This window comes from Belonocnema kinseyi, chromosome 4 (genome assembly GCF_010883055.1).
Source record: "Belonocnema kinseyi isolate 2016_QV_RU_SX_M_011 chromosome 4, B_treatae_v1, whole genome shotgun sequence".
Lineage (NCBI taxonomy): Eukaryota > Metazoa > Arthropoda > Insecta > Hymenoptera > Cynipidae > Belonocnema > Belonocnema kinseyi.
The window spans coordinates 78,740,534-78,761,168 of NC_046660.1; positions in this window are offsets into that span (position 1 = coordinate 78,740,534).

Consider the following 20,635-nt stretch of genomic DNA (forward strand, 5'->3'; position numbering starts at 1 on the left):
AATTTTCGGGCAGAACGAAATCCCTGGGTATTCTTAGAGTGGTACCAAACAAAAATCCTGCTAGTGAAAGCGCCGGAGTCGATGACGTTAGATCTAAGGCCCAGTAATACAGTTGATCATGATTTAGAACATTGATTATCTGCATGACACATGAGGGCTGCTTTAAGGGTTCTATGAAACCTTTCGATAATTCCGTTAGACACAAGGTGTCAGCTACCACATTCTGAGGACCTGATAGGCATTTTATCGATGTGGTCAACTGAGAAATGTAAGAGATTTGCCTCTGTTGGCATTTGAATGCCTATATCGTGTGCAGGGAGAACGCAAAAATGAGCGGCTTGTGGTCGGTGACGAACTTGAAAATCTGCCCTTCAAGAAAATACCTAAAGAAGCGGATAGTCTCATAGGCTGCCGTCACTTCTCGATCGCAAGTGCCATAGTGCATGTAAAATTTCCCGCTGTTGAAGTTCGCATGCTATTTGGCAAAAGTTTATCTTACGGTGGTTAATTACCTTTATTATAATTTTTCGTTGAGAAAATTGGTTTACAGAACTTAAGAGAGTGTTCATTATTTAAGAAGTAATTCTCGTTCAATTAAATACGCAAATTGTCTATTTTTGCAAGATCTTCATAGTTGTACAAAATTATTCGATGAAAAAATAAAACGCTAAAAGAAAATTGAAGTTATCACATATTAAAATTTTCCTGATAAAATAAAATACATAAATTATTATAGTCTAATTCAGTACTTCTCTGAAAACATAAACCACACAAAATAAAAGACATATTCTCATAACTCAATTTCTGAGAAACACGTGAAGAATTTTTGCATAGGAATGATTCATCAGTGATCAGTAGAAAATTTACGTGTACGAGATGGGTTTAGATATTTGCACACTTCTCCATGTTTTATGGTAAGCGCTAAAATAATAATTAATATTTATTATTACCTGAAGTAAGGAGTGTAGTGGCAGAAGGTGAAAGGCAGTAGATGAAAAATGATAAGATTAAGGAAGAACAAAAATGTGTGGTTTTAACATAAGAATGCTGCAAAAGTAAATTAATGAAACCTAACTATATTTGTTTCAAACAATTTTTACTTTAGAAACAGTGGATTGTAACAGTGATGGAAGCATTTCCATATTTTTGAATTAGGTATATTATATCATGAGTTCCAGAGGTCATCCGAGATAGAAAATTCACATATAAATTTTTGGTTCTTCAAAAATACGCGGAAAATTAAATAAGTGGTTAATCAAGTTTTAAAACAATAGAGAAGCCCTAAAACAAATTATTCCATTAATTCCCCTCATACTGATTGCAAGTAGGTCCTTGTTATTATCTCTAATTGTTATTAGACAGATTTAGCTATACATATTTTTAATATGGCTTACTATAGGAAATGGGTTTACGAACTGCAAATAGGTTACTTTTACATTAAATTCCAAAGCAGTAGACGATAGGAATAACCAATTTTAGAGTTTTGTAGTTTTGAATTTGAAAATTTAATTTAGAAACGAATTTTTTAATATCTATAAGACACAGAGACTTTTTTATGACTTCTAGGCGAAAACGTTTTATTGATGTGTTTTATGCGGTTTTTTTTTATAAATTTATATTCGATATGTTTATTTGAATTTTCAATATCAAAACGAAAACTAATTGTCTTATAAAAAAAGGTCAATTATGAGTTTCCAGATCCTTCTTGGGATCGTAATCATTTTATTTTCATTTCGAAGAATAGAATTTTTTATAATTTTGTTGCCTTTTGCGTGGATAAAACTATAACAATTGATTCGAAATGGCTGGTTAACGATTTTCACCTTTAATTTTGAGATTGAAAACCGTAAGATAATGCGCATTCGAAACAAATTGTTCCCAACGTGACACAATGACAAGAACAATGATCTAGCGTTTTCATATAAAACTATTAGCTTGTCATCAGCGATGATAATGTAAGAAAGTAAGCATATTTGATACAAAATATATACGTGACTGTTTACATTGTTACGTTTATAAAAATGTTGCACGTACATCGGTTACATACTTTCTGTTCTCTTATGTGAAATTAACGAAATTATAAAATATACGACGCTATATGAGTGTGCCGAAAGTCTTTAAAGAAGCATTTTATTTGATCTATAAACAAATCATGTTTGAATTGTTTAGATTTGTAAATTTGTCTGTTTTTATAGTGTAGTATATTTAATAATGTCTTCAATTTTCTTTCCATAATTTTCTATTATCATAAAGGACCCCGCAGCAAATGGACGTGAATTGGCTTTCGGTCGATTTTGATTAAACTTCGTAAAATTGTAGTTCTCAATGTCTCGATCAAAAGTGTTACAGGGCACAAAGTTCAAAAATGGACAGTTTTCGAGTTATAGAGGGTTAAACATCCAACTCTTTTAATAAACATTACCAAATATCTCGAAAACTGCAGCTCTGCGAAAAAAATGTTCCCTATGAAAGTTATTGGGCTCTAACGGGAAAATTCAAACAAAGTCACGGCCTTAAAGCACGGATAATTTTTCAAGGTCATTTAATGTGAACATGTCATTTATTGCTAATATTCAGCCAATAAAGACCAGATAGAAAGAGGAAATCAATATAGAACCCATAAAGGCAAGAAATGAGAATGACTTAGTCAATATTGACAACAGCCTGGACAAATCTTGCCTTCATTGGCTAGATAGTGACTAAATCTCACTCATGTCTTGCCTGCATTTGCTAGATAATAACTAAATTGCACTCATGACTTGCCTTCATTGGCCGGATATTGTCTAAATCAAGCTCATTTCATGCCTTCATTGGCTAGATATTGTCAGCATCCTGGACAAATCTTGCCTTCATTGGCTAGATAATGACTAAATCTCGCTCATCTTTTACCTTCATTGGTTAGATAATGACTAAACCTCGCTCATGTCTTGCCTTCATTGGCCAGATATTGTCTAAATCAAGCTCATTTCACGCCTTCGTTGGCTAGATATTTACAACATTCTGAAAAAATCTTGTCTTCATTGGCTAGATAATAACTAAATCGCATTCATGACTTGCCTTCATTGGCTGGCTATTGACTAAGTCATTCTCATTTCTTGCCCTTATGGGTTCTATATTGATTTCCTCTTCATAACTTGTCTTTATTGGCTGAATATTAGCAAAAGATGACAGTTTCACATTGAATGACCTTGAAAAATGATCTGTGTCTTAAGGCCATGACTTTCTTTGGATTTCCTCATCAGAGCCCAATAACTTTCATAGGGAACTTTTTTTTCGCAGAGCTGCAGTTTTCGAGATATTTAGTAATGTTTCTTAAAGAGGTTGGATGTTTAACCCTCTATAAGTCGAAAACTGTCCTATTTCGGACTTTGTGCCCCATAACACTTTTAATCGAGACTTTCAGAACTACAATTTTAATAAATTTAATGAAAATCGACCGAAAGCCATTTCATGTACATTTGCTACGGCGTCCTTTACATCCGATAATCTCATAAAACATTCAGGAATTTTACGATGCCGGAAATTTAATTTTTCGACAATTTTATAATTTCAGAAGTTTTATATGTCGACAACTTTCTTTTTAGAAAATTTTCCAGTACCAGGCATTACATTCTTTAGAATGCTTCAATTATCTCGTTATGTCACGAAGTAAGTGGTAATTTCGTCTTGCGTTCTGGCGACCCTTCCCAAGGTCATCAAACGTAGCCATAGGTATGATTTACCACGATCGCACTAAGAGAGAATCTCATTTTCATAGACAGAAGCTGCTCCCAAATGACACTACGGCAGTCGCTTACCATTTTATTAAATTATATATTATTATGTATTATAACAGTCGAATCTGGATGAAATTATTCTGGATTCAATTTACTCAGGCGTGACAAAACAGGAGCGTTGCGGTAAGTCGCTTTACCTTAAGGGCCTACCTGTGTAACTGCGTTATGACGTTGTGACAGTTCATTCGAAGCGAGATAGAGAATTATTGCTTTGAAACTAAAAGCAAGACCTGTTATTGGAACATAATCGAACTTAAAATATTGGTTTCCCAATGTAGTGTTTTTTAATGTCAAACTCTCAAGTTTTGGTGTGAGAATTGCGAAAACTGTAATTTTTCTTAAAAAATAATGTATGATTGATAAATCTGAGTTATTTTCTTTTAAATAAATTCTTCGAATGTCTGGACATGTAACAGCATAATGTCACGTCATTTTCAAAAACATGTGTGCTTTCCAGTTTAAGTATTTTAATTATGAATACATGGTTAAATATCCGTTGAATATTTATTTTGCCCTTGGTTGCGTCTTAGAAAAACAATTTTCAAAAATTTCTTTACTAAACAGTGAAATTTACAAAAAAACGGTTCACATGCCCCTGAATCTTCACATACCTAGAATCAGGAAGCTTGTGGCAATCTAAAAACTGTACCTGCTCCCAGAAAATTGCCGTAAAATTATAGCTCAGAAAATGATATACAATATACGTGTATGCTTTTGTTTTTGATTAATCCAAACCTTACAACCAATTATTGCAGGCGCAGACGTCATATAAATCTAACACAAAAGTTTATGCTCAGTTTAGCACTCATTCCTTCATGTATGGTTTGACATTCATTAATCGTTCTATCAACTTTAGTTCATAGTTGTTTCAACATTGATTCATCGTTGGTTCAACATTGGTTCAACTTTGGTTTGCCACTGATTCATCGTTGCTTCAACGTTAATAGAACACTTCTTCATCTATATTTAAACATCGATTAAACGTTGACTCAACATTGCCACGCTGTTTGAATCCATTTTCCACAAGGATATTTCTAGATGCTTAACATTGAGAAGTTCTTGTTTATAGAATCCGCCAAGGATGGGCTGATCTTCGTAGTACAAAACACTGCACAAATCCTGTATGATTGTACACTACCATGGTGTTTGACCCCCTTCTTCTCTGATTGGACTAAGTTATTAAAGTTGCCAGTCGGAAGTTTAACGAGTTGTGCCTATAACCGCATATTAATCTAGACTGTTGCGAAAGCTATAAATAAAGCTTTAATGTTGATTTTACATCAGCTTCATGCTAACCTCCATTCTGAGAAGAATAATCGTACAGCCTAAAGCGAAAAAAGTGTCACGCCATCTGCAAGGTAAAGGATTGGTCAACTTAGTCATCAACAACTTACCGTTGTAGTTATACTTGCCTGGCCCTTAATAATGTGGTCCATGTACTAAGCTCGCTTAACAGATTACTAAAGGTAATCCTGATGTTAATATTTTAGACGCAGTCTGCAAAGGAACGGACATGGTATACTCGCGAAATCGCGTGAACGTTGAGACAAGAAACGCTGCACATCATGTACCAGGCAGTGAAGTCTGACAGCTTGTTTTTGTTAACGCTTGTTCTTAATGATGGCTAAAGCTATCAAGTCTGCAATGAATATACATGAAGTTGCGGAAAGTGCAGGTGATAAGCATGAAGTGCAAGATCCACTTGTATTGCCAATACCTTTAGAAGTTGGTCGTTTTTTTTGCCAGCAATTCCAATTTTTCCTAAACTCAGGCACTTCTCGCTCTAACTGGTAAAGTAGCAGGTGTAGCTAAGACACTATACGGTGCTAGCGCAGCCAAACGACAATTGGTAGAATCTTTACGTCAAAACAATGTAATAAAGGCAATTTCTCTAGGAAAAGTTTTGCACCTATAACCCTATTAAAAAGTATTAAGTCTTCATAATAAAACTTGTAATATAGCTAACTCACCATTCACATTCTTTTAAAGTAGGCTAAGAAGCTTTAAGGATTACACATTTTCGCGGAGTGTTTATATACAGTCTATTGCCATTGGAGGGAACCCGCCAAATTGAATCAGCTATTGTGAATCTTGATGATAGTTGCGGCCCTGGTACTCATTGGGTAACTCATAGAAATATTGATGATAATGACCTATACTTTGAAAGTTTCGGTAAATTTTGCTCACTATTGGATTGGGTCAATTACTTAGGTTTTGGTAGCGTGATAAAGTAAAATCATGAGAGATAGCAGGACTATGAAAGTGTTCAATTTAGACCCAAGACTGTATATAAGAGCGTGCGATGAATAATCTAGATTTGGTACTGAGAGGAACACGATCATGGATAAATCGTTTACTCTCGCGATAACAGGAAACTTTTTTGTCAAACTCAAAGTATTTTCCACCAATAGAACTCCCCTTATAATACCTTGGACTTCTTAAATTGCTCACATTTAGTGCTATTTCTAAGGTTGACATTAAAAAGAATAAAATGTACGTATGTGATCGAGTAGTGACCTGACCTACTGGAATCTATGAGATTGAAGATATTGAGGATTATGCCCAGAAGACTCTAGCGGTTTATAGCATTAAGATAAGCATTGACTCAAATAATAACACAATGCGCAGCGAAATAAACTGTGATTGCAAAGAAAACTTTCAACCTGACGATTCTATTAACACTAGCATATAAGATCGTTGAAGTGCTGTCACACGTTGTTCATCCTCTATACGCTGTCAAGACATTGCATCATATATAGCTTAACATAGTTGACCAAAAAAGTGAATTACAAAATTTCCGAAGAAGGATTATTTATTATAACGTCAACATCTAAAATGCCAAGCAGTTCTCAAACAGCACGCAAGGTGAAAAACAAACTGAAACGTTCATTCAAAATCTGTATTATCTCCTTTGTTACAACAAAATTATAACTAGTACTAAAAATTCAAACAAGCGTGAGAATTATTAAGTCTATAACTCACAATAAGATTCATGCACATCAGCCTTATGCCTTATTATCATACAACAACAGTGATGAATTGAAATTGCTGTTCAGCTTTAAGATCTACGTATACTACCCAGACTGAGTTTACTGCATATGTGTGGAAGACTAAGAAGGCCTGATGAAGTAGCAGCTGTTACTGGTACGAAACTAGTGAGCATTGCCATCTGCTATCTGTTAGATGCAGTTCGTTATGAACTCAATGGTATTAAAATTCGTCGTTGCAAAAATGTCGGTCTCACTAGCACCATTAAAAACTACGTCTCAAATACACCCGGATAAATTTATTTTATATAAAATGCAGGATCGCTCGAGATCCCGTAAAAAACAAAGTGTCCTAGGATTTGCTAAAATCTATCGAAAAAATCACGCAGTGACTGGAACGCCATTGTTCAAACAAGATAAGTAATATAAAATGAAGAGCAATTTAAGATATCGATTCATAACGTAAAGTGGATCATAACATATATAATGGCTTCAGATGAGCAAAAAATTCATTTGCTAAATAGTATTGGAAAAGATTTTCCCACAACTATGAGTTTGCGCTCATGGGAATTGTATAAATATGCCCTGCTTTTCGTCATCTTAAGACATATAAGGACTGTCAAAACGGCAGTTCAGTTGAAAAAACCACGTTACATTAGATGACAGTAATATCCATCTGTAAAGATGGAACAAATCAATCTTTTCTTCGATCGTTGATATTTATTGATTTCAAATTTCTGTTTCAATGATTTCAACTTCTGCTCGTCCGTTCTAACCTACGCTAATTTGGTTTTTTTCTCACTATATTTGTAAAAAATGTAGTATAATCGATTGTAGTCTCAGTATTTTTGAGACTTCTAAATGACTAAATTTTAATTAATAATTTTTAAAAGATTTATTTCAATGTTTTGTTTTTCTTTTTTGACTGAAATTTGATCGGTTTGACTATTTTGAACAATCATCAACTCAGGTTAAGAACCTTTGAACAAGGTACGCATGTGTACCGAAACTTAAGGAGGATTAAAAGAAGTTTTTCCTATTAAATAAATATCTGAGTTTCGCAGAAAATGTTTTTTGGACTCATAATTTATTTTTGATTTACGATTGGACTGTAAGACATAAATAATTTGAAATCTTCGATTTGAAATCAATAAATATCCATATGGTAATTTAAATCTGAATTTCGCCTACAATCAGTGTGTACCAATGTATGAGATCTATTTAAACTTTCAGACAGCCTATTGCTGCAAAGAGGCTGAAGTAATGTTGAAGAAAAGTGATTTCAAAAAACGCGCTCCTCTCAGTGTTATTGACTGCTCAAAATAAAATGAGTTTATCAAACAGACCTCAGTAGAAGTTTGTTTGGAATTTGAGCCTGCAGGCAATTTTACCACTAAATTTGCAGCCTACTGTGTAAATGTACATCACCTATGATTCAGTACCGGCCACTGAGTGATAGCATAAAGAATTTGGTTTAAGATGATAGTGGTGGGGATAGAGTCGGTGGTGGGAGGGTTAAAAATCATAAAAGATAGATTATTTCAGCAGCAGAGTTTAGTTTTTTCAATCGACTTAGAGTACATAGTAGATGTACAAGTCTTCAAGAAGCCCATCAACCAGTTATTCTTCAGCAAGAAGCTCAACTTGCAGTCTACTTGTTTGAACCACCCTACTACTAGGATTCGTTGCCTCAACAATAAAAGAGTGAAAATGTATCATTGACGCAAAATTAACATGATTTGGATTGAACTTCCGGGGATATATCCTATGAAGAAATGAGGTTTACAATTTAAGATACACTAGACGGTGCTAGCACAGTATACGTTAAGGAATTGAAAAAAAATTGTTGGACCAGTATGTGCAAATTGTGAATAATCTGGAAGTCTCCTCAAAATCAGCAAATTATCAGATATTACAATGAATGTTAAACCAACGAAAATGATGATGATGACGACATGACTGAAAGCGTTAGCACTTAAGATACTTCTTTGAGGAACAGAATGCACAAAGACTTTTATAAGTGTTCTAAATTTATTACTTAACTATGTTTACTTTTATTACAATATAGATTAAGATTTCATCTTGTAAAACTAGGCTTTTTTATTGAATAAATCAAACATTTAATTACACATTAAGTGAAGATTTATTAAAACCCTTTCAGTTAATTAAGAATTAGATAAGCTGATCTTAAATTGCATGCTATCTTTTTTACGGCGTTAACTATTACAGACCGACAGACCGACAGACGTCTTTGGGCTGCATTTTCAACTTTGAACTTTTTTCAAGCATCGCTGACTTGCTATCAAATTTCAGCGAAGGACACATGCATTGCTAGGTTGTACTTTCAAATATCGCGCGCTCTTGTTTCTTCGAGCGTTACATATTAGTTTATCTCCAAAATTTCAATTTTTTATCTAGGTTATTTTTAATTCAATACTTACATGCTTTATTTTCGATTATTTTAACTCCTTCTAATCTGTTCACAAAATATGTGCACATGCATAGTTTCTAATTCGTTTTTGTGGAATATAAGTTTAGAAATTTTAATTTTTTGTCTGCCATACCTATGGAGTAATTTTAATTATAATATTTTATATTATGCAAACAAATTATAGATTTAATAATATAATGAATTAATTTAATTATGTTGTGTAAGGTAAACAAAATTAATTTATCTTTAAACAGAATTATAATAATATTCTTTGAAAATACTACAAATTATTTTTATTAACATAATTATTTTATATTTAAAACTGATCAATTAAAAGAACTAGAATTTTCATCTTTAAAGTCACATTATTTTCAATCTTTCTATTCTTTCTATTGCTTTATTTTCATCTTTTAATTCCTTTCAATACGCTTCCATAAATTTTTCCAAGTCGATTAAAAAGAATAGATTTTGCCTTTTTTCTACTCCTTGTTGGAACTTTCGACGGAGGAAAATTCCCGTATTAATGGGAATTCAGATTCTGAATCTTTCTGAATTCTTCTCTTCTTACCGGGTATCTATAGATTCACGCGCTCTATATTAAACATTCATGTATAAACAAAACTTAAACCCAGACAATAAACAGCTGACAGCGTAAAACTAACGATTTGAACTTGATATTTATTTAAAGTTTGCTTCCGCGCTTTTTCGATAGATGACTGCAGCGATAAGTGCCAGTTGAAACAGGCAGGTCATACATTTCATACGCTAAGCTTGTACATCTGTTAGCATAACGACAGCACCACATTAGTGAATTTGTGTATGCATCAGAAGTGTATTCTCGATCGAAGATGTCTGTGTTTGAGCCAAATTCTCGTCATTTGCGGGAAGTGTTGATTTTCCGTTTTCATTTAAAGAAAACTGCGACTGAGGATCACCAAATGCTCTCAAGTGTTTATGGTGAGGCTGCTCTTAGTGAAAGAACGTGTCAAAAGTGGTTTCAATGCTTTAAGAGCGGTGGTTTTGAAGTCGAGGAGCGGGATGGCGGTGGAAGAAAGAAAATTTTCGAAGATACCGAACTGGAGTCATTACTTTCTGAAGACTCGTGCCAAACACAAGAAGAATTAGCCTAATCATTGAGAGTCACTCAAAAATCAATTTCGAAACGCCTCAAAAACATGGGAATGATTGAGAAGCAAGGAAATTGGGTTCCTCACGAATTGAAGCCAAGAGACGTTGAACGCCGTTTCTTTGCTTGTGAACAGCTGCTTCAAAGACCGAATCGGAAGGGTTTTTTACATCGCATCGTGACCGTCGACGAAAAATGAGTCCACTAAGACAATTCCAAACGCAGAAAATAATTAGGAATGTCCGGACATGTCTCCACGTCAACGGCCAGACCGAATATTCACGGTTCCAAGGTTATGCTTTGTATTTGGTGGGACCAGCTAGGTGTGATATATTATAAGCTTTTGAAACCGAGTGCAACCATCACAGGGGACCGGTATCGTATCCAATTGATGCGTTTGAGCCGTGCATTGAAGGAGAAACGGCCACAGTACCGAGAGAGACAGGATAAAGTTATCCTATAACATGACAATGCTCGGCCACATGTCGCAAAACCCGTCAAGACATACTTGGAAACCCTAAAATGGGAAGACTTACTCCACCCGCCGTACTCTCCAGACATTGCTCCTTCCGACTACCATTTTTTCCGATCGATGGCACATGGCCTAGCTGAGCAGCACTTCCACTCTCATTAAGAAGTCAAAGAATGGATCGTTTCGTAGATCGCCTCAAAAGACGCATCGTTTTTTCGAGATGATATCCGAAAATTGCCAGAAAGATGGCAAAAAGTATTGGCTTGTCACGCACTATACTTTGCATCATAAAGAGGTTATCGCTTTGGTAATTTTTAATTTTTTTTTAATTGACAAGTAATTTTTAGAAAAACCACGAAAGCAAAATTGTGCACTTACAGTCCACCAATAATACTTTTTTACAGCAAAATGATTATTATAGTTTTTTTCTTGGAATAAAACACTTTAATTAAAAGTTTTAACGAATACGGTCTTTTTTCACGGCTTTTTCAAAAATAAGGTTTTTTTCACGGCTTTTTCATGAGTAAGCTCTCTTTTCACGGCGCATATAGGGATAAGGTTTTTTCTCAGTTTTTTCTTAGAATTTTACTGAGATGTGTTCTTCACGGTGTTTTGAAACAATGTATTTTTTAAAGCGACCTAATAAACAATTTATTTTTCATGGCGTCTTTGAAAAAGGTTTTTCTTCATAGCTTTATTTTGCAGATTTTTTTTACAAGCACCGGTGATATTATACACGGTGGATACCCTATTTTCATATTTCGCGCCTTTAAAATAACATTCAGATCGGCCATTCGGCCAAGTCCGTGCATCTTCAGATCAACTTATCATAGTTTCCATGGTTGCGTTCGAAACTTCAAATGGATAAAAGTGTCAAAACAACATAGGTTATGTTACATAGTAATTACAAATAATAAAATTGTTTAATTAATAATGAAGTGAGACATGTGACCTGAGAAGTAAACGTCAGTTTCCTTCTGTGTTAATAATATCATGGAATATCTGCTGACTGAGAAATACTATAAAATGGTAATAATATTCTGCGATTTTAGTAGGCGAAGATTTAATTGTGTTTAACGCTTATTTGCGGCATAAAAAAGGTATGTTATAAATAGACAGGATGTTTTAAATATAATGAATAAAATATTACATGTAAAAACTTTAAATTGACATTAGCTACAATTCCTTACAGCGATTTGGGTGAAAAGATGAATCCGAACATAACCTCGAAATAATGACAGATCGTCCCGGCACGTTTATTATACTTTCGATTGTTTATTATTTGCCAAAGAAATGTTTTGTGGTTTTGTATGTTTATTACTGAAAGTGTCGGCAGTAATAATTTAAACAATAATACTTAATAATTTAACAATCATGACTTATTCAGAATTTTAATAAGTAACACCTTATTCCTGAAATTTACTAATGATTTCCATTGTTTGTTTTCTTCACAGATTGATCATAGATGAAATACACATAAGAGAATTCAGATGGATTTTGTGCATTTCAGCTGGTTCATTTCAATTAACATTATTGGAAAACCGTTATCTTTAGAAAATGTTTGCTCTGGAACTCATCCAGAATTGTTATTCCAATTTTTTTAGAAATGATTCTATTTTCGAAATGGCTCTCTCTGGATCGGATTTTCAAACTGGAATTCAATCAGCCTCGATAATTAATTCTAATTCATTTTGATGGCATAGGTTTGTCAAAAAGATATCTAGAAGAAATTTAACTTGCCTGAATTTTAATTAATAAAATATTTAGGGATTTTTTTGTATTTTAGAAAATGTTTCTCTGGACCTCATCTGAAAATTTGGTTTCATCAACCACTAAAATGAATTAGAGAATCGTTAGTGTAGCAGAAATAAATGCAGAAGCGATATTTTGTGCCAGAATTTTGATTCCAATTTTTTCAGAAGTTTTTCTATAATTATCTATTTTGTCATTTCTAAATATTAAATTCATACATTATTGGTATCTTATCAAAAAATAAAAATCTTGTAGTGTAATTGAAATCGACTCGAAATTTTATTTTAGTTTATTTGATTGAGTTATCTTTTAAGCTCAAAGTATGCCGTTAGAAATGTAGACACCAATTCCGTAAATTTTAATTCAGATGTCATCTTTTCAGTTGGATGTTGTCCTATATTTATTATTGGTATCACCTGTGAAGAAAAAAAGGCGTGACAATTTTCGACAAGAACGCTTTTCTCGTGCGATGCAGTGGAACGTCATCGTATTGATAATATAGTTTTATCTATAAAAATGGTAAACAATTTTTCCATGAATGAAGAAGTTTCATTTAAATAAAGGCGTTCTGAAAGGGAAAAAGCACCATTTTGACAACCCTTTAGGATATTTATAGTATTAAAATGGACAACCAATTGATCCTAATGACTGTTTTCGATAAAAAGGAAATTCTCAGAGTTACAGTATTTTCAAAATTTTTTAAATCAACTGAAATTCAAAATTTTAAGCCAAAAAACGCACGATATGAAAAAAGTCAGGAGAGGAAAAACATTGATTTTTTAAATTCCTACAAGACACTTATAACAGATTTTTGGATTTTCTTGAAAAATCAAAAATTCAAGTTTTGATTGCATAAAAAATAATGAAAAATAAAAAATTCCATATTGTTCTTAAGCTATGTAAAATACGAGAGAAGATGAATTAACAAAAATTGTTATCCCAACAAAGATCTACAATTTCATTAAGATCACTTTGTGATAGAAAGCGTACTATTTGTTTTATTCATGAAAAATAATATTAAAAATAGAAAAACCATAAAAAATGTATGGACGAACGACGAAGGTTATGAAAAAATGATTATAAAAAACCTGTTTATAAATTTCTGTTGAAAATCGAGCGCGTTGTGCGACTGTCACGATGACAATGTGTACCTCAAAGCCTACAGAGCCTTGTGAAACTTAATCTTTGTCTATACTTGAATAAGTTATAGACAATTCAGAATAGGAAGATGCGTATAAATATTGCTATCTAAAATAGATCATTTTGATAAAGTTTTATTCATGCATTCCAAATGCAAAGAATAAATATCCGAGTGCGAAGCGCAAGGTAACCTATTATCGACCGCGAAGAGCGAGATTCAACAGCCTCACACCGTAGGCACGCTCAAACTTGCGTGCGAAGTTCCGAAAGTTCATAAGCACTATCTTGACAATTCTTTCGAAGAGGCAAAAAGCACTCTCAATAAATTGAAATTTCTATTTAGCAAAAAAAGAGTACTAACAGACTTAAAATGTCTAATCTTCTAAGATACTCCAGTACAGAATTAAGGCGTGCAGAAATTAATTGAAAAGAGTCTTTGCTTCGTCATTTTATTCAATTTTGAAAATAGAATAATTTAAAAAAAAAGGAATAACAATCTTGGCCTAAAATATTTTGTCTAGATTTATTTCTGATACAAATCTATCACCAACGAGTCTCCAATTTATTTTATTGGTTGACTAAACCAACTTTTAGGATGAGGGCCAGAGAAAATATTTTCTAAAATACAAAAAAATCCCTCAATATTTTATTAATTAAAATTCAGGCAAGTTAAATTTCTTCAAGATATCTTTTTGACAAACCTCAACCATAGAAATGAATTATAATTAATTATCGAGGCTGATTGAATACTAGTTTGGAAAAAGGATTCCAGAGATAGCCATTTCGAAAATAGAATCATTTCTAAAAAAATTGGAATAACAATTCTGGCCTAAAATATCTTCTCTAGATTTACTTCTGATACAATTGTATCACCAACGAGTCTCTAATTTATTTTATTGTTTGATCAAACTAAATTTTAGGATGAGTTACAGAGAAAACATTTTCTAAAATACAAAAAAATCCCTGAATATTTTATTAATAACAATTCAGACAAAATAAATTACCTCGATATATTTTTTCGATACTCCTCTATACCATCAGGCTGAACCAAAATAAATTTTAGGCTGGTCAATCCCTGGTCTTGGGATAAGGCCTAGAGATAACGGTTTTCCAATAATGTTCATTGAAATGAACCCGCTGAAATGCACAAAATCCATCTGCATTTCCTGATGTGTATTTCATCTATGATCGATCTCTGAAAAAAACAAACAATGGAAATCCGTTATTAATTTCTCGAATAAGGTGTTACTTATTAAAATTATGAATAAGCCATGATTGTTAAATTGTCCCTAAGTAATTATTTTTTAAATTATTACTGCAGACGCTGTCAGTAATAAACATACAAAATCACAAAACATTTCTTTTGTAAATAATAAAAAATCGAAAGCTGTTAAAAGCTGTTAAAAGCTGTTAAAAGCTGTTAAAAATAATAGGTATTGTCCAATTAAAGTTTTCGCATGTTATATTTTATTCACTTTATTTAAAACATATCCTGTCTATTTATAACATACCTTTTCTATGCCGCTAATAAGCGTTAAACACAATTCACTCTTCGCTCACAAAAATCGAAGAATATTATTACCATTTTATAGTATTTTTCAGTCAGCAACCATTCCATAATATTATTGGCACAGAAGAAAACTGACATTTACTTCTCAGGTCACATGTCTCACTTCATTATCAATTAAATACTTTTATTATTTGTAATTACTTTGCAACATAACTTATGTTGTTTTGACATTTGTATCCATTTAAAGTTTCGAACGCAGCCATGGAAACTATGATAAACTTGATACGAAGATACACGGACTTGGCCGAATGGCTGATATGAATGCAATTTTAAAGGCGCGAAATATTAAAATACCCCTGTATAATGGCTTCTCCCCTGCTGTTGCGCAATTCGGGTGGCATTCAAATCGCCATGTATGTAAACCCCAGTCTGTCCACCCTGTATATACTATTATTGAGAATCTTTTTTGGACGCTAAATTACAAGTTTTTGTCAGAGAAAACTTTACATTTTACTTGTACCTTTCGACAAAATTACATGCATTAGTAAAAAAAAAAAATATCGAGTTATTCTAAATATGTCCGAACGAGTTTTTTCACATTTGCTACCACATTTGCTACTAAAAAAAATGAATTTTTAACCGAAAAAGTTAATTTTTTACCACGAAAAGAATTTTCTACTCGTTGACATGGCCGTAAAAATGGATTTTGAACAAAAGAATTCAAGTTATGGCCAAAGAAGGCTACTTTATTAACGTACTTGAATTTTCAACCCAAAAAGATCAATTTTTGTCTACATGGTCAAATCTTTAGCAGAAAAGATTAAAATTTAATAACACAAATTGAGTTCTCCTGCCAAAAAGATAATTTTTTTAGAATACAGATAAAACATCAATTTTCCATCATCAAAGATGAGTGTGTCACCCAAAACAGCAAATTTGTAAGGAAAAAGATGAATTTTCAAAGAATAAAACTTCATTAAAATAGTTACATTTTTAACCTAAGAAGATGCATTTTCGAACGAGCGGTCGAATCTTTCTACAAAAAAGATTACAATTTAACCAAAAAAGCTGAATTTTGTTGACAACAGTGTGATTTTTCTTGGATAAAGTTGAAAGATAAACCTTCTACCATAAAAGATAAACGTTTGACACAAAAAGAAGACTTTTTAGTGAAACAGTGGAATTTTCAAACAAATAGAAAAAAAGCTTTATAAAAATAGTTAAATTTTCGACGTAAAAAGATGCATTCTTTTAACTAAATCATCGAATCGAAATAAACATATGCTGCGAACATATTTTCAAGATTCTATATCACATTTTTATTACGCAAGCACGAAAAAGCAGACAAACATGCACATATTTTTTCCCCTTTATTGATATTTATTTTTAAAAATAAAAGTAATAATTTTAAGCTGATAGTACAGAATTGGATAATCAATATTGTTATGAAAGTATATTTATTACATTTATATTATTCATGTATTATTTTGTATACAATAAATCAGTGAAAAAGTTCCTAATACAATTTTAACGTAGTGATAATCTTTTTCTACCTTTTCGCCTTCATATTATTTAAAACCAGTTATTATTGAATTAAAATCAGAATAAATTGTACTACTTTATTGCGGATTTTTAGCAAGAAACATCCGTCTGGCGGACTATATTAAATTATAACATACTCTGATTTCAATGTTCTTTTCCAAGTTTTATTTGGAGATTGGTTAATTTCGTACGAATATCTTGCAAAAATGGACAACTTAAATGTTCCTTCAAACAAAAATCACTTCTAAAGTAATAAACATCTTTTAAAATTTCTATCCCAATTTGAAACGATTATCTCAACACAATGTTATAATTAATCTACAACCTGCCATAACTTAAATGAAAATTTAACTAATATTGGGATAACCAGGTTAAGAATATCGTCCCTTAACTTTGATTATTAACGACAAATACTATAAAAATATTGTGTTTATAGTATATTGAGTGGGAAACTTTAGGTATTAGACATTGTTATAGTGTGTCTTACTTGGTGCTACTACGAGTATTTTATTTGAGAATCCACTTGTTTAAACAATCATACAAATTTCTTTTTACGACTTTAGTAAAACCATAAATGAGTTTTCACTAATTAGCATATCAAATAAAAGTAAGAAGAGATATTCAAAGGATTAGTTGATTTTATATCTGAGTACTTTTTTATCATAATCATCTTTCAAGTTAGTATAACCAAGAAACGTATACTACAATAATGTATATTGATAATAAGTCGTAATAATATAAACTTAAGTACAATATGCTCAACCTTATATTTTAGAATTTCCATCAACTTTGATTGAAATACACAACGAACTAAGGCCTTGATCACTGGGATTAAATAAAAATTGTAACTTTTCCCTAACTAAAAAGGAAAAACTAAACCTTAAAATTACTACTGTTAGATAAAGAATTTTAAACTGAATTATTTTTTTTTCTGAAGTGATCTTAGAAGCCTCCATCAAGATTGAAAGAAATTAATAATAAAGATTTTTTGTCGATTTTATCAATCATTTTTAAGATGGGCAACTTTTGAGATTGATTGTACATAGTGTGCATCACTAAAAAATCACTAAATAAAACTTAAAAGTGAAAATAAAAATCGGATTGTGTCACAAAATGATATTGTCCGATCACGCGTTTGTACTTAAAATATAAAAAATACAAGTAAAGAAGTTTTTGTAACAAAGATTTTTTAGTTTTGAGCAGGTGGGCACATTTGTATGTCAAGCGCTGAAATAATTATAAATATTTATTATTGTTATCTTAAGCATTCACACGTAAAGCTATTACAACAATTCTTTTAACTATATTATTATCATATGAAAGACAACACTGACGTTCGAAATACAAATTTTGATACATTATTTGTTCACATAATTTTGTTCATTGAATAGGAACCTGGCCATAAAATTTGGCCGTCAAGTCAGGTATTTGAGACAATTGCAGTTAATTATGCCAAAAGTGACAATATGACTGTTTTTGTCACCATTTCTCAGACAAATCGAGTTTTCTCACTTTTTTAATAATTGTAATGTGTATCTCGTACCTCCAGATTCAAATCTGCTGTTTTTAAGCTTCTGCAGACATGTTCATACGAACAAATAATATTTTCGTGCTTATATGAACACTTAAAGAAGAATAAAATCGATTATTTATTAGTTTTTTTACTTTCTTCGACATAAATTAATCAATTTTTGTGTGCAAATTTGTATTTGGATACATGTTACTAACTGAACATTTGAGCTATATTATAATGTTCTTTTTCTGAAAAAGAGCAAGTAAAATTTCGTAATTTTTCTACGAACTTCTTTGATATAAGAACTTTATAACAGTTTTTTTCTTTCAATCTTTTAAATCATAGAGGAAATCATGGTGATATTACCTATAAAGTTTTGACAAAAACAGTCAAAACTGTTACTTTGGCTCATTTGGCCCTAAATGTCACGAAAACATGTCGCGACGGTCAAATTCTAATGGCAGATTTAGATTCAGAGGGCAGAATTATGCGAGAAAATCAATTTTTCTTTACATCAGTCAAATTATTCGCAAATCTTTGTTGTCAATTTGCCAATTATGTTATCCCCTCCTTATATACATAAAGGTGATTTCTAATTTAATTATTGTAATTATGAGGTTTTTGAATTACTCTAAATAAATAAAAGTATTTTTCTGTACAACTTACGTTCACTACATCTTTCCATACATTCTGGGTAACCTTAAGGTGCGTTTTGTAGGCTATTTTCAATAATGTAACAAACGTCCACAGCATCTTTCACACCATTAGAATTCTGAAAAACCATAAATTCTAAGTATGAAAATTTTTATTTTAAAAAATTTATATTTTAAATATGTAGTTAACAAATATGCGATTGCTTTAAAATACAAATATTTAAACATTAGTTTTCGGTATTAATTAGAACGGTAGTTCGGTACAATCCAACAAAGTGCCAAGAAATGTCTTATTTAAAAAAGAACAAGAAACCGCTCTTCAGAGTTTATGGAATCCTATAGATCTATCAAGAAAATATACTTTGAATAAAAATTAAAAATATATTTTTAATTAAAAAGTAAAACGGTTATGCAACTCTTTATGTATCAAAATCAGAATTTTTGGGGACGCACTGTTCCTCTGACAAAGGTTTCCTCGAAAATGCATGCTTCTTTCAGGCGGTTCGTCTCACGGTTTTCTAAAACCTGACAGAACCTCGAAACATTTTTGCATTTTTTGGTTAAAAATTAAATCTGTGAAAGAGACAAAGTTTTTTGTTTCTCCTGTAAAATTCATGTTCTGCCACTTACGCCCGTATGTACTGTGGCCCCATATGGATTCTAGAATTTTTGAAATCAACAACAGATGAACGATTTTTGTATTCCCCTTAGCAAAAACTTTTAAAAAGAATAAATTTAAAAAACTAAGTTCTTTAATTTTTTTAAAAGTTCATCTAAAACTGTTGAAACCAAAAATATCGCGTTAAGTAGACTGTAGCGAAAGTCCACAAGTTCCACAGGAACAACTTCTGATTCGAATTTAAATCTATCATTTCACGATGAAGAGCGTTAAAACTTAGCAGAAATTTAAATGTACAGTTTTTCAAAGGATCTCCACGTTTCGAGACTTCCAGAAACCGAAAATCAAGTAGTGGCGAGGGCATCTATCTGTCTGCTCGTCTGTCCGTCTGTTACTTTTTGAAAGCCTCACAAGATTGCGTTAGCAACTATTTGAATTATTTTCAGAAAAACTCAAATTCTAATTTTAATCGCACAAAAAAAAGTAATGAAAAATCCAAAATCCTATTTGGTGGTCAAATTATGCAAGATAAAAAGAAGAGAAGTAAATAAAAATTGTGGCAAAAAAAAGATTTACAAATTTTCTAAAAATCACTTCTTGATATGGTCTGTAGATTTGATTTTATTCGTCAGAACCCGAGTAAAATGCTTCGACTTGAGTTCGACCTAGTTATTTCTTGAGTTCGTCTCCAAGACATCGATGTCTGGCGGCGTCTCAAAACTGAGTCGAGAGTAGGCCTTCGTCTTACTTTTGTGGACATGACAGGTAAAACGGCGTTTACTTGTCTCAAGTCGAGCCTTGTCGTGGTTAAGACGACGTTTACTTGTCTCAAGACCAGCCTGGTCTTGGCTGAGATAGTCGAACCTTTTTCGGCTCACAAATGAAATTCAAATTGATGATTGCCAAATTTGTAATTATTAAATTAGATATTTTTAATTAAAGAATTCAGAATCTATGGGTCTGAATGAGTATAAGCTTTAAAAATTTTCTTACAAAAAATAAAAATTGTAACTTTCTAGAAGGATCTTCTCAGCCGTTAGACATACTTAAAAACAAACAACAGTTTCGGTATCATCTTCCAATAAGTATTAAGTATAATAGAAATGAAAATCAG